We start from the raw sequence: 15705 nt of genomic DNA, 5'->3' as shown, positions 1-15705 counted from the left end.
AAATATGCATAAAGGTATATATAATTTACACACATCAGTACTAGAGGAGATTGCTATGATTGTTATTGTATCCGTATCAAGGAGATGTGACATAGTGTTCAGATTATTGTGTAATGTCTTAATCAAGTGCTTAGTGGCATGATCAAAGCCAATGATCATAAGCTATGTCCTCCATCATGATATCGAATGAAACTATCCATGGAATCGTGCACCTTGTGAAACGTAGATCATCATCGTTCTTAACCAAGACTTAGGTTAAGCTTTGTCTCGGAATCGTCATGGGGTTAGGTGTCAAGTATCTCGAGGTTTGTGCATCTCATTAGGCATGGAGAAGCATTGGGAACCCCAATATCTTTCTTCGGAGTAGTTTCTTTTCTCGTCCCCTCACCCCAGCATAGCGCTTCGCTTCCGGTTCTTCAGATTCTCCCTTCTTCATTGATCTGGGGGAAAGGAAACCGTCTACCATTTGGGAAGCTAGACATCAAGGTTGTGGCTTGATGAGGATAACTAAGCTAACACGCTAGAGTTGGTTGTTGGCACAACTGGGTGGTGCCGTATCGTACTGCAGGTGCATGCGCGATAGCCTTCATGGTGCTGCTTCATGATTCCAATGTACTGCATCCAAGATCAAAATGAGCTTGTCGGTGGACCATTGCCATCCCATTCTTTAGTGAGCTGGAGCATTTCCATCTTATCCATTGAACTAGCATCAAGCTATCACTTCGGGTCGAAGTACTAAAAGATAAGGGAAAGGTGGCGACATAGGAACCATGGGAACCCTGCAGAGAGAAAGACAATGTATAGGATAGGGGATCCTCGTAATAGGCTGGACCAAAAGGAAGTCGAGAGAGGGCAGCCTTTAGAAGCAAGAGGAATGAGTGATAGTGATGTGGAGCTTCGCTCTTATCTTCTTCCCGTAGGAGTAGCACAAAAAGAGGGATTAGCATTCCCCATGAGAAAGCACTAAGACCTTCCGACTCCGCGCACTGGTCATAGGGTGTAGCAATGGGATAGCGACCACTAGTAAAAGCGGCCACTAGTGACGAAGTGAACTCCACGGGCAGATCTTTTGTAGTTTTTCATAGTCATTCACGACTGTGGAGAGGTCCCTCATAGTCAGGTGCTATTTAATTGCCCCCCTAAGTATCCCTCTTCTCATTTTTGGTGTTGAGGCGAGAAATGGATTGATGAACCATTCTATTCGCAGTGCACCAGCCCCATTCACTTGCAACTCATAGAGGGTATCCATAAGGATATGCCCCACAACTATCAAAGTAACATGGGTTGAAACACTATAGTGCTTACCTTCGCTCCGAGGCTCTCGTGCCCGCCCTTTTTGTCAAGTAGGCTACTTTTTTCGGAACGCTGTCCGGCCATGACCTTATATGTTTATCTTCGATGTTGTTATTTCAAAATGTTTGCTTCAACCACTCTTTTACCTCCCACTAAGTTGGCTTGACAAGCGCAGATGAGGGAGCGGGAGCAAGACTAATAATCTCTTTCTTGTCCTTCTACGAGGCAAAGAGAAGTGCTTTCGCAACTAAGAAAGCAAATAGTTAAGGTTCGACAACTTAGTTGAGTGTTAGCGAAGCAGAACGAAGCATAAATATACTAAGGAGTTTATGCTGAGCCTCGGTAGAGAAGCACTTAAGATGAAGCATGGGTAGAAAGACAACACAATGCGTTAGCAAAGCCTCATTCTCATAGTGAGGTGCTTCGAGTTAGCGAAGCGTTGTAGTTGCACTGAAGCCTATGTGCTATAATGCTGAACCAAGGACGCTCCGCCTTATCTATAGAAGCAGTCAACTGATTTTTGAATGAATGGGATCCTTGGTGAGTAATGGCTCAATCTATAGATACAAAGCCCTATGATGGGAAACTACCACATTAGGTTTGGAGAGAGATGGGACCAGTTATAGTTTAAGGGGAGTAGATGCAAGCTTTTTCTTTCCATAGTTGGCCAAATGACTTCAGGATCATCGGTCTACTCTACCTCAATTCACCATTTCAAACCTTATACAAAAGGTTTTTTTGTACCAGCTCCTTCTACCTATACCACTATTGAAGCACCTAAAGGAGAATTTGGTGTCTTTCTTGTCAGTAATGGAAGCAATCATCCCTACCATTGTCAAATAAGAGCACCTGGATCTGCCCATTCATAAGGACTCGATTCTATGTCCAAACATCACATGCCAGTAGATATAGTCACTATCATAGGTACTCAAGATATTGTGTTTGGAGAGGTAGATAGATAGGACTAGGTCTTTCTTGATCAGGACTTGATTGTGAGCTAAAAGACCAGAAGAACTAAGGAAAGACTGAATTTAGAATAGAAGCTCATTTACTCTGTAATAGATAGCTCGTTGGCCTAACGTTGCAGTTTTACTTTGATCCACTATCCTTTTTTTAGTAAATCCTTTACCCTATCCAAATCTGTGGTAAGATGAAGAAGAAAAAGATATTTTCCATATTAATACTAGAAGCTTTCATAACCACTCTTATCTTATTAAGTCTGATTCTTTATCTAAAAATAATGGGTCATACTCTACCCCTGACCTCTTGCCCCCATCCCTTAGGAAGATTGTAGAGCTGATATGCTCGACTAATATTGACTAAGGGTAGATCTTTCATAGTTTTTTATAGTCATTCATGCTATAATCTACTTAGGCCGAAGTGCAACTTAAGATTGACTCGACTTTGACATAGCAGTAGTCATGAATGGCTAGGGACATTCACTCTGACTCGACTTTTTTAAAGTTGAATATAAGAAAGTAAAATAGTAAATGGTACACCATTTACGATATGTTGCTACTTTACTTTTGTAGTTTTGAATGAAATACCATGCATGACTTGTTGGAGATCAAAATTTCCATTAATATTAGGGTCGGTTCGTTCATAGTTTTTCATAGTCATTCACGACCTGTTGCTGATTGCAGACGCAAGGATGGCTCATTTTAAAGTGAGGGTATTTTCATCGCCCTTAATTTAGTAAGTTTGTTGCGTAGATCTTTCTACGTTTTTTATATCCATTCATGACTGGTGCAGAATACGAGCTGACGAAAATCATAGTCGAGGGATTGCTTTATAGTAAGGGAGATATACAACCCGATATTCATATTTCATTTTAAAGTAAGGAAAGAGTCAATGGCATACCATTGTAGACCTGGTGCTATAGATCTTTCTACAATTTTTATGTCCATTCACTCCAACTAGCACTAAGTCGTTCATGTATCTATGATCTCTTTCCAGGAGTTAATGGCTATTTAAAATTACTAATGATCTTGGTGCTAGGGAGAGAGAGAGTCTGTTTGTTGCTAGTAGAAATTTACTTTTGTGAATCTTTCATAGGATCAAAGCCATTCACGACTGCACCTCTGACCCCAAAGGCCATTTATGACTAATCCGACGTCATGAACTATTCAAAACATAGAAAGATCTTACCATGAACGACTGTTGTTAGAGGGCTCGACCAGAAGAGTTCATTCCAAGATCTTTCTACGTTTTTCATGTCTAGTCATGAATGGATAATAGCCACGTGGCCCCGTGTACACGTTGTGATGGGAGTGATAATACTTGCTCATACCAAGCAATAGTCATGAATGGCATGCGCCATTCACTCTAACCCTTAGCATATTACAATATTGTGTGAATGGATTCAAAATGAAGAAAGATCTATCCTTAGTAGTCGAAATATGCCTATCAAAAATCAGGGATGAGACTCTCTCCCTAATATTATTGGTCGAGCCCTAGCAAGTCGTGAATGGCTATTCAAAATGTAGAAAGATCTGTCGAATGCAAGATTTTTCTCAGTCATCCCTCTCGCACATGTGCTCGAGTCTATCAAGGGATACCCTTAGCAACAATCTTGAATGACTATGAAAAACATAGAAAGATCTACCCTTATGGTCAAGTTATTCATTGGTCCTTTCACCGCTCAAGCCTAAGCAACAGGTCATGAATGACAATAGTTATTTAAAACAAAATGTAGAAAGATCTTCTATATTAGTCGTGAGTGGCGAACTTAATATTTAGTCATTGATCCGGTGATAAGGAAGGGTCCCGGTCAGCAGGGTGGTCAATGATAGGGTGGAGTTCAAAGTCAAGTTGGTCAACATCCAGGTATTATCGCTCGATCAAGCAACCCCCTTCTCCGACTGGGAGGAAGAACCATCGAGCCTACATGAAGCAGACGTGAGCATAGCTCGGCTAGGCACCGAGCTTCCGGAGCTCAGACAGACAGGGTATATGCCGAGTGACAAGTCCGCTCAGACTCACACCGGTAAAATAGTGACAACCGAGCATACTACATTCAGACACAGCTCCATTCTACATAGCAGCGAAGCCTTGACAGCAGATGCTGGTCGAGCGGCCATTCCATTTGGCTCGAGGACAAGATTACCCGGACAACCGATAGATGGCCGAGTGGCTCTTCCACTCGGCTTATAATAGACACAAGAAGGATCAGAGGATATCCTTCTGGGAACCTGTGCTACCGACAGACGGTATGCTTTGTGGCATGGTCAGACAAAAGATTGTACGATAGAAGTTTCTGCTGTCTTGTCAGAGATATGCTCGGATTATTAAGATATGATGTCAGAGACACTTTTCTAACACGTCTCTTCAGGGTATGCTTTGAGGAGCGTACATGCATCGGGGAGCGTGCACGCGCTCCTAGGGAGCCCTATATAAAGACCCCCAAACTTCGATGGAGGTATGCATAATCTCTACTGTAGCCACAGTTACTCTATCATTTTGCTTCCTCATTTCTTCTACATCGTTGGTGTTTGACTTGAGTATCGGAGGGCCATCGCCGGGGAACCCCTCCCCTGCTCAACACTGACGTTGCTGTGGTTGCAGGCTTCATTGACGAGGAGTCCACCACCAGTCATCAGGAACGCCACGCCTCCAGCATCCATTGCCTCGACTCTCAGACAGGATCAGTCATAAATTGCCCCAAAGGCCATTTATAATCTAGACACCATTCTAACATGGATATTCAAAACTACTACTGATCTGTAATTCAAAAAACACACGTAGACAGAAAAGGATCTATCCCTATCCTTGAAGCACTAGGTCGTAAATGATGTACCATTGACTCTTTCTTAACTAGAAAATGATCCCGTCGAGTATTTGACACTTGGCCCTTACATCTGCAATCAGCAATAGGACATGAATGACTATTCAAAACTACTACTAATCTACCCCTAATATCATTGGTCGATCCTCATATACAGCAAGTCGTGAATGCCCATTCAAAACTATTACTGATCTACCCAAATGGTATTTCGACCCTAACTTTAAAGCAAACCCTACGACCCTTCCATTCATGACTACGATATGTAAGTCCATTTAGATAAGAGACTATTGTGGTTGAGAGAGGGATAAGGAGAGAGACATCTTTTGTTTTGGCTGTCGAATCTATAAATTGCATTCAAGGTTAAACTACACTACATATGAGTGAGAACAAAGTGCTCTTCTCCTTTCTAACTCTTCTTTCTTTTCTTTTTCTTTTTGGACTGGGCCACTGGGTATCTTACACTACTTCCTGTTCTATTGCAAAAAAGATAGATACAGATAACCTTTCCCAATGAGATGGAGTTCAACGGATATGCAGGATAGAAAGATGCTTTTTGCTCCTATTCCATCTATTTGTGCATCAAGTTTGAAGGAGATCTCAATCTATAATGAATAAATGATAGTAGATTTTTGTTTTATAGGCTTTGTCATATTTAGTCGAAAGAGTTTGCGTAAGACTTTCAAAGCAACTCTTGACGGGAGAAAAGTGTCTATTCAGGAAGAATTGCAGCAATTTCCCAATCCTAACAAAGTAATTCCTCCAGAATCCAATGAATAAGAATGATTACTTAGGATCAGCTTGCAAATTTACGACACCATAGTAGAATCATTACCAATGGCATGTTGTGCGCCTATGTACTAAAAGACAGTGCAAGCTTTGTTATGCTGAAACCTAAATGTTAAGTTAGCAACACTTCTAAATACCACATCTTCATGTCGCATCCATCTTTAGGATGATATAGTCACTAGTTTGAACTTCTCAGTGTGGGAAAGATTTGTCCCTGGATCTACCTTGAAATCTTCCATCATAGAACTCATTCGAGAGGGCTTTCTGGTCTTATGAAAGGTAAGGGTAGGGCCTGAGATTCCTTAAGAGAATAAGGAAGAGGAAGAGAAGATAATGAATGTCTTCATGCTAAAAGAAGAGTAGATCCAATAAACAAAACACTCTTTATAAGGAAATGTAGCAAGTACTTGAGCTATTTTGCAATGGATGAATATTCATATAAGAAAGAAGCATTTGTGTACAAGTATGGCAAAATGTATCAGCTCCTTTTCCCTACATTTCATAGGAAAGTAGCACATGCATTCTAGATGAATGGAATCCATCCTACTATACTAATTGACAAGAGAGGAGGGTATCAACAGATAGGCTCGACCATAGGGTATCGTCAGATAGCTCGACCGTTAGGGCATCTGTAAGGGGAGAGTGAATGACCCATCAACAGTATTTTATTGTAAATTGCCTTGGGGCAATTTATACTTCTTCATTCACGACTAGTGCAGAACTCTTGGCTCAAGTGCATGCGAGAGGGAGAGAGAGAGGAGCGAGCCCATAAGGTGTGATAATGATGCGCTCAAGCGTATGCAAGAGGGTATTGACAAATAGCTCGACTGATAAGGGCTTCTTTAGATGGCTCGACCGCTAGGGCATCCGTAAGGAAAGAGTAAATGGTACACCATTTACATCCTGTTGCTTGGTTTGACCATAAGGGTCAACTACAAGGGCTTCTTTAGATGGCTTGACTTAAAAGTGAGTGTATTTCCGATAGGCTTGATTGATAATGAGAGGGTCGACGGAAAGAATAGTGGCTTCTTTAGATGGCTTGCTTTATCATAATTTAGGGTAAGATCTTTCTATGTTTTGAATGTCATTCATGACCTATTGCTGAGAGTAGAGTGAATCTTCTATATCTGTAGACTTTGGGAAATACCATACATGACTTGTTGGGGTTCGACTATAAATATTAGGGAGATTGTAGACCTGATAGGCATACATTCGATTGATAAGGGTAGAGTGAATGGTGCATGAATTTGTTAGTACTCCAAGATAGTTTTAATGTGATCAACCAAGTCAGGTTAGATCTTGTTCTTTTTAACCCTGTGTGTAAGTGTGCAGGAACTTAGGAACATAGGAAGTCGAGCAAAAGATGCAATTAGCGAGAAGGACGACACGGGAGAGAGCCGACGGGCTCGGTGCGTCCGAGGAACGATGTGCTGTGGAAGAGAGCGTCGGCAGACGAGAAGGACGAACACGGTGGTCTGAGGGATGAGAAGCTAGGAGGAAGATTGCTCGAGGAGAAAGCCAAAAAAATGGATTCGAATGACCCCTATTCTAGTTGCCCGAAATCATCTAAGCGAGCGGAGCAGCATAAGAGTCAAAGAAGAAGTTTGGAGTTCGATAGTAGCTACTGGAGGCGCCTTGAATAGATTGAAGGAACCCTTGCAACCTTCTGGTGGAAGGCGCCTTCAAGTACTTGAAGGTGCCTTCAAGCATTCATGGAAGGCGTCTTCAATTGCTTGAAGGTGCCTTCAACTAGGCAAATTTTGCCGTTGGCAAAGGATAAAACCTTATCCTTTAGTGTCTCACTGGAGGAGCCTTCCAACCTGTTGGAGGCACCTTCCAGCTCAGGATAAGTAATGTGCATACATTATATATGTTATTTTATATGGTTTAACACACATCTTCTTGCATTCATCACATATGATATATGTGTTTGCAACCTTTTCTATCATATCTCAGTATAATTACTACTTTTCATCTAGAGATCTGCTCAGTATCTATTTGCATTTTCAGGAGCAGAATGAAGCAGAAAAGGATTCTAAAGGCGCAAAAGAAGATCATTTTATGAAGACTAGGACCTAGCTTTGTCTTCCCGTGGAGAGAAAAACCAAGGGATGGAGTGCCCAAGACAAAGGAGAAAACAACAACCCAAAATGACCCTGTCCATGCCTTGAGGCACGGGTTAGAGGAGGTGGCAGTGCCATCGGGCATGGCTAAGGAGCAAGGAAAGAAGTTGGCTGTGCCTTGAGAGACGACCAAGGAAGAAATCCAAAGGATAATTGGCTTTGGCCGTGCCAAATAGCATGGTCGGAGCCAACTCGTGCCTGCTACTAGAGAAGAATTGAGCTTGGCCATGCCTTCAAGCACGACCATGCCTTCAAGCATGACCATGCCTTCAGGAAACCAGAAGATCTCTAGTTTTGAAGAATTGGTCGTGCCAGAAGGCACGGCCAAGAAGCTGATCCGTGTAATTTCTAGAGCCAACTTGGCTCTGGTCGTGCCAAAAGGCACAGCCAGATGCCTAGGGCACGGCTTGGCCATGCCTAGAGGCACGACTTGGCCATGCCTAGAGGCACGACTAGCCTGTGCCTCACCTCTATAAAAGGGGAACTTTATCCCCTTTGAAAGAGAGGAAGTTTTGGTGGATAGGAAGAGACCCTCTAGGTTAAATTCTTGCATCCGAAGTCATCGTCTGGACGATCCGAGGCTACACAGCTGCTCCATTCTCATCGGTATGTCAAGATCTGCATCAAAAGGGCTTCACTCGACTTCAAAGAGGAGTTTCTACCCTTCTTCTTCTAGGTTTTGGAAACTTCTATGTATTTGAGTCTTTTGATTATAGTTCTTCCTATTATAGAGTAAATTTCTATTGCTCGAAGATGTAGGCAGTAATTGTGATGTGTCAATGATGTAAATCCTATTGAATTACCAATACCTTAGTTTGATAAAGCTTATATGCATTTGTTCTGTTTGATGAAATGCTTGCATAGAGGCTTTCCCTTATGATCATGAATTTTGTCTATCTAGATTGTATATCTTGTGTATAGATCTTATTCCTGAATTAGATACATTGTTGTGTGTCTATAATTATGACTGTACGTGAATCTGAATTTTCGTTGACCAGATGCATGGATTGTTGTCACGTTTGAGTGTACGTTCCGATATAGCTCGGCATGATCTTAAGGTACTTGTTTGGAGTTGAATATTTAAGATAACTATCCTTCTATATGAAACGTAACCTTCTAAGGGAGAACGATTCTATGTATGGATGAGTCTATCACTCAGCATAATGGGCTTTTCCTAATCATATGCTATGCAAGTGACTTACGTAATCTAGAGACGTATACCTTGGGGAGACCTTGTGACAGAAGGTACTCTACTGAAAACCCAGACTCTCTAAGTTACTTGTTCATTTGATGGCGTATTTGGTTACTGGTAGGGAAATCACTCCGATATACCGTCGTGAGGTGGCATTTGGTAGTAACTTAGACTATCCTACAAATATATGACTAGAGAACTAGGAATGGGCTAATTCGTAGCACAACATCCACCATTGCAATGAAACCAACGGCCTAAAACACTTTTAGAATTAAGGACTTCCTCAAATTTACTTTCTGTTTAATCTTACCTTGCAGAAAAACACAAATCAAACCTTTATCAATTTTTGTCTAGTCTAATTCGAAGTGTAAAGTAAACTAGAATTTAATCTTTAGTCCTCGTGGGATCAATTTATAAATTTTATTACTTAACGATGCCCGTGCGCTTGCGGGCACAACACATCAAGTTTTTGGCGCGTGTCGTTGCCGGGGATTGAATGTTTTAAATCTAGTTAGTTTGCATCAGAGTTTGTCTAGATAATTCTTTGATTCTTTAGTTCTTCTTTATCTTTCCTTATTGTATTTGAATTCTGCCATTTGAATTCTACATTTTGTTCTTAAAACAAACGACAAATTCTAGCTTGTTTCTTGTTGGTGTATTTGTATATGCGAAGAAATTCTGCAGATCTTTTGCCCATTGATCCTGAGATCGACCGGACATTTCATCGAAGATTAAATCTGGAAAAGAATGAACCAACAAGAACAAGAGCAAATAACCATGGCAAACAAATCTTTGAAGGATTATGCTGCACCTTACGCAAGAGGACCTAGATTCAGTATCTCTAGACCTACAGTTGGGGTCAATCATTTTGAATTGAAGCCAACATTCATTTCCATGGTTCAGTAACACCAATATGCCGGCGGTCTAATGGAGGACCCAAATCATCACCTTGATAATTTCAACAAATTATGTAGCACAATGCACATCAATGGGGTTCCTCTAGAAGCATCAGATTATTATTGTTTGGGTTTTCTTTGAGAGACAGAGCAAAGACTTGGCTGAATTCCTTGCCTCCAAATAGTTTCACTTCTTGGGCCCAGTGTGAGCAAGTTTTTCTAGACAAATTATTTCCACCAAGCAAAACAGCACATCTTAGAAATCTAATTGTAAGTTTCAAGCAAACAGATTCTGAATCTCTCTATGAAGCTTGGGATAGATTTAAGGGAATACTGAGAGACTTCCCACATCACGGATTGGAGAAGTGGCTTGTGATTCACACCTTCTACAATGGTATTAATTATCAGACAAAGGTTTCCTTGGATTCTACTAATGAACAAGAGACATGAAGAAGACGAAGATATCATTGAGAGTGTGGCTCAGAATTACCACCAATGGGCCTCAGAAAGAAGCTCAGGAGCAATCAAGATACCGATAAAATATAGTGTGGACATCCTAGACTTAATCACTGCAAAGCTTGATTCACTATCAAAGCAATTTGAGAATTTGAATTCACACCCTGTAAATGTGATTTTTGTATCTTGTGAAGTGTGTGGAGCCTCAGAGCATGTAAAATATTCATGTCCCTTTGGAGCTATCAACATGCGAGTATCTCAAGTGGAATAGTGTGATGCTATTGGTAACTATAATTAGAGGCAAAACAATCCTTACTCCAATACTTATAACACATGGTGGAGAAATCATCCTAACTTTTCATATAAGAACAATCAAGACTTTGGACAGCAATCAGGGCAATAGTCAAATCAAAAACCAAATCATTTTGAAAAGCTACTTGAGGAGATATTAGCTAACCAAAATGAGATGAAGTCAGATATCAAGAAAATAAACATTCGGTTGGACAACTCAGAAAAGAAGATAAATGCAAGAATGGACAACTAGGATAAGCACATCAAAATGCTTGAAAACCAAGTTGCTCAAATAGCTAGTTCTTCTTCCTCAAGAGTACAAGGAAATTTTCCCGACAAACCTGAATTGAACCCAGTGGAGCACTGCAAGGCAGTCGAGATAAGAAGTAGACGGACCTGGGCTATTCCCCAAGTGACCGCTACAGTTGAAGATGGAATTAATCATAGTGAAGAGCTGTCTACTTCCTCCTTCATCCCAGAGCAGGAAAAGAAGGAAGAGGAGATTACCGTTGAGGTTGGAAAGCTTTCACCTGCTACTAAAATTCAAATAGTTCCATTTCCTCAAAGATTATTCAGAGCATAGAAGGATGCAGAGTTTGAGAAATTTCTGAAAAAGATCAAAGAAATTTGTATTAACATACCATTGTTGGATGCTTTGCACTAAATGACCAAATTCGTCAAGTTCATGAAGGATATAATTTGAAACAAAAGGAAGAAGGAAGGGTTTAGACAGTTGCCTTAACTGAGGAAGTTAGTGGATTGTTTCTAAACACTTTACCTCCTAAACTCCAATATACAGGTAGTTTTTCGATACCATGCAAAATCAAAGGTACAATTATTGATAAAGCCTTTTGTGATCTTGGAGCTAGTGTTAGTCTCATGCTATATTCCATTTGTAAGAAACTAGGGTTGAGTGATCTGAAGCTGACAACTATTGCACTTCAACTAGCTGATTCCACATGCAGATATCTTTTGGGAATAGTTGAAGATGTGAAAGTGGAGATAGGAAATTTTATTATCCCCATAGATTTTGTGGTCCTGGACATGGAGGAGGACCCAAAGATCACTATAATTCTTGGAAGGTCTTTCCTCGCCACAGCAGGAGCCAACGTAGATGTGAAGAATCACCAGTTGTCATTAAAAGTTGGCAAGGAAGAGCTGATTTTCAACTTATCCCTAGCCTTACCGTATCCTTCTTTTGAAGTAACCTCATACTCTTCTCCAAGTACTTTCATGCTTATTGAAGATGATCATAAGTTTGGAGAAGAAAAACAAGAAAGATTTCTGTATCATCCGACTCAACCCCCGGACATAACAATTAGTCTGGGAAGGAAAGATTTGGTATTGGTAGGAAACAGTTTCATTACGCTTCACCCCACCATTTCATTGGAGACTCAGTTGATGGAGGGGATTGACATAGTTGGCTGCGGATGAGAGCATCCCCCTTTTAAGGCTAAGGCTCCTAGTTGAGCCGTGTTATGGGTCGAGCTAAGGACCTAAAATGAGCGTTGCTTGGAAGACACCCCAAGAGTTTTCATTATTACTTTGTTTCTTATTGGAGTTTAATATTTTCAATCTTTTCATTTTTCAGATCACGGATGAATAAATAATGAAGGCCAATGAGAACAAACGTTTCAAGTCATGGTCAAAAACTTGGGTCATGCATCTTACTTGGAGGAAAATAGGGGCCATGTCCAAGTTTTTGGACCTGGCCGTGTCTTTTGGCACGGCCAAGGCATTGCCCTTGTGATTCCCCACAGCCATCTTCAGAATTTTAACCTTGGTCGTGTCATTTGGCACGGGCTTGATAGCTGAAATAGAACCTTTTTGGCTCTGCCCGTGCCATAGGGCACAAGCACCATGAAATAAAGGGAACTAGTCGTGCAATTTGGCATGGGCACAAAGGGCAAGAATCAGAGCCATTTTGTCTCTACCTGTGCCAAAAGGCACGGCCTTAAGGAAGAAATGTGGAACATCTCATGCCATTTGGCATGGGCCGTGCAAATCACACATGGCTGGGTTATAAACCCAACTATGGTCGTGCTCTAGGGCACGATAGCCGCCCTAGACATCTTCCAAGCTCCCAATCTCCGTTCTTTTTCTACTTTTCATCATTCTTTTTCCTCTACACCCCTCTTTAAAATTTTCTATTTCTTACTTTAGATATAGTTTCCTTACTTGCTAATAATTCTCTCTAATTTTGGATATATCTAACATCATGAAGAGAATTCACAGGTTAGCTGGATCTAGCAGAGAGGAATATCCGAACAAGGGAAGAGGGAAGGGAAAAGCACCCATGAAGGAGAAGTCTCCAATGAAAGGAAAAGGAAAGCGTCCTGCCGTCAATGAAGGTAAAACTAATGAATTCGGCGTTATGCTTAGAAATGAAGATTAGAAATCCAGATTTGATAATTTGCTTAGCCATAAGTTAATTTGTACTCACTACATGGACAGTGCAACCGTAGAGTGCTTAGGAATTAAAGATGATGTAGATTGGTTGATTGGTAATCTAAACCGGAGTGACATGATGTATAATAGTGAACCAACCTATCCACGAATTTTCCTTGAGTTTTTGAATTCTTTAGAGTCTAATTTCACTTCTGATGATGATCATGACAGACAAATTAGTTTTAGATTAATACATCATGATTACCTTTGGACTCTTTACGAATTTAATAATTATTTTGGATTACCCAGAGGGGTGCCTCACAAGTTTGACTCTAGATATAATGCTAACTTCGTTCAGAGTTTAATTACTGGTTTAAGTGAACCCCATGACCCATCTAGATCTAAAGCCTCCCAAATGCAGAACCTTGTCTTTCGATACCTCCATTGTGTGATGAGCAAAACTATTTTTGATAGAGGTGAGAGTGACATAGTGGTAAGGAAAGTGGAGCGTTACTCTATGTGGGCCATGGTTCACCAAGAGGAATTTGATGGAGGGTTCTACTTTTTACAAACTATGCAGAGGGCAGGAAAGGCAAATACGGGAATAATTGTGTAGTGTTTGAGGGATACATTACAACCATTGCTAAGAAACTTGAACTAGACCTCTCGAGTCTAGAGGCGATACATGGCAATATCAAAATAGATATAGACACATGCTTAGCAATGAAGATGATATGTCGGGATAAAAATAGATTTAGTTTTCCTAGAAGGGATGATTTTCCTATCCCTTTACCAAATCTTGACTACACAACAATTTACAACTCAAACAATTGGATTATTAAAGATTCAGCTCTCGGTTCCTCCGCATCCCCTAGAGAAAATCACGAGTATCCCTTGTCTAGAGTCCCGCCACCGGTCGGATTTCCTAACTTTTCTAGACATTCATTTTCCTATGGTAGTATGGGTCCTTCTAGCTTTGACTTTTCTTCTTTTCGTACATCATTGGACTCTCTCCATGAGAAGCAAGACATTTCTCACAAGATGTTGGAGGACAAATACGACTTCACTCATGAGTAGTTCCAATATGTACAGGATCAGTTTCAGAAGAGGAATAACTTTTATAGTAGGGTATCCAATTTTTTGGGAGACTACTACATTCACCAAGGGAGAATGAATTAGTTTATGGACTCCATGGATATCGCCAGTCAGCAGGTTGCCTCAATGTACCAGTACCATGAGAACATGTGCCACCTCCCTAGAGTCCCTAGATATCTCTCTGGGCCTGAAAGCAGACCTCCTTCGGGTGGTCAGTCTTCAGCGAGTGGTAGATTTACCCGATTCCCTCCTCCTTTCCGTCACCCAACCCCATAGGTTTAGTTTCATTAAGGACAATGAAGTGTCCAAGTCTGAGGGGTATGTACAGTTGCAGTTTGTATTCTTAGTTACACTATCCACACTATTACTGTTGACTTGTCTATGAGTAAACTTATAGAACGATAATTATCTAGAAGTCATGAGTTACACTTTTCAGTGATAGTATACTTAGTGACTTATTCATTATATCACTTATAAATGAAAATGAGTAAAGCATTTGTTCGATAATAAAATTTTTCACATGTTTATGGTTTAGTTTCATGTGGTTAGGTCATTAGTGCTAGTATGCATGGTGCTCTACTTTTCTCTATCTTCAATAGCAAGACATGAGCATTAGATTTCATTGAAAGGACATGATTCTAATCTACCTTGAGGATCTTTTTACACTTTGCCTTATTTTGATAGTTTAAATTTCTAAAAATAGTCATGATTCATTAGATTTGATAAGTACTTGAATTCCCATGGTGACTTCTTAACTACATCTTGGTCATTAGTTGATGCTCGAATCATTAAGCTCATTTGGAAAAATAGAAATCCCACTGATTGCATCGTTACAAATGTGCAATTGATAAAAAAAACCATGAAATACATGAAATAAGGGATTGAGAAAAAATTTATAGTCATGAGTGGAAACTAGTTATTTGCCCCTTTGAGACCGAGTTAGGTAGGTTACTAGGGAAACGAAGACTAGATTTCTCTTGATATTAAGTACATTCTTTAAACCTTGGGTAGATTTAAGATAGATGAACCAAGCAGTATTTACTATTAGGAATAAAAGAAAAAGATGGTTCAATGACGACTTGACTGAGATTAGGAATTGATACTTGAGAAGTGTAGGCCACGATTTGCACTGAGCACAGAGAACTCATTCTTAGACTAAGTCAAATCTATTTATGATTATGCTCATTATTGAAATTGTTTGATAGAGTTAGGATGATTCACCAAGAATTATATAGCACTTATCCTTACATATGCTTATAGACTGCAGAATTTTGCTTGATAACAATTGAGTGCTTAATTTTAGATCATTTTGGATTTTGTTCATTGGTTTTGCTAGTTTGATAGAAATGAATAAAGTCATTAGGTATACACATTCTAGCTCATGAATTTGGATTGTATTGT

At 40.3% G+C, this 15705-nt stretch overlaps 1 non-coding gene and 1 pseudogene across 1 annotated transcript; one reads left to right on the top strand and one right to left on the bottom strand.

The window, feature by feature from the left end:
- Nucleotides 1–5570: 5570 nt before the first annotated feature.
- On the top strand, nt 5571–6217 carry LOC121990290 (annotated as a pseudogene).
- A 4109-nt stretch (nt 6218–10326) lies between these two features.
- Nucleotides 10327–10433, bottom strand: LOC121993316. Its single transcript, XR_006115177.1, has one exon. It is a non-coding gene; the product is annotated as a small nucleolar RNA R71 (small nucleolar RNA).
- Nucleotides 10434–15705: the final 5272 nt, after the last annotated feature.

Source organism: Zingiber officinale, chromosome 6B, assembly GCF_018446385.1.
Source record: "Zingiber officinale cultivar Zhangliang chromosome 6B, Zo_v1.1, whole genome shotgun sequence".
Classification (NCBI taxonomy): Eukaryota; Viridiplantae; Streptophyta; class Magnoliopsida; order Zingiberales; family Zingiberaceae; genus Zingiber; species Zingiber officinale.
Note: the sequence above shows the minus strand (reverse complement) of the source record. Positions and strands in the feature narration are given on the sequence as shown.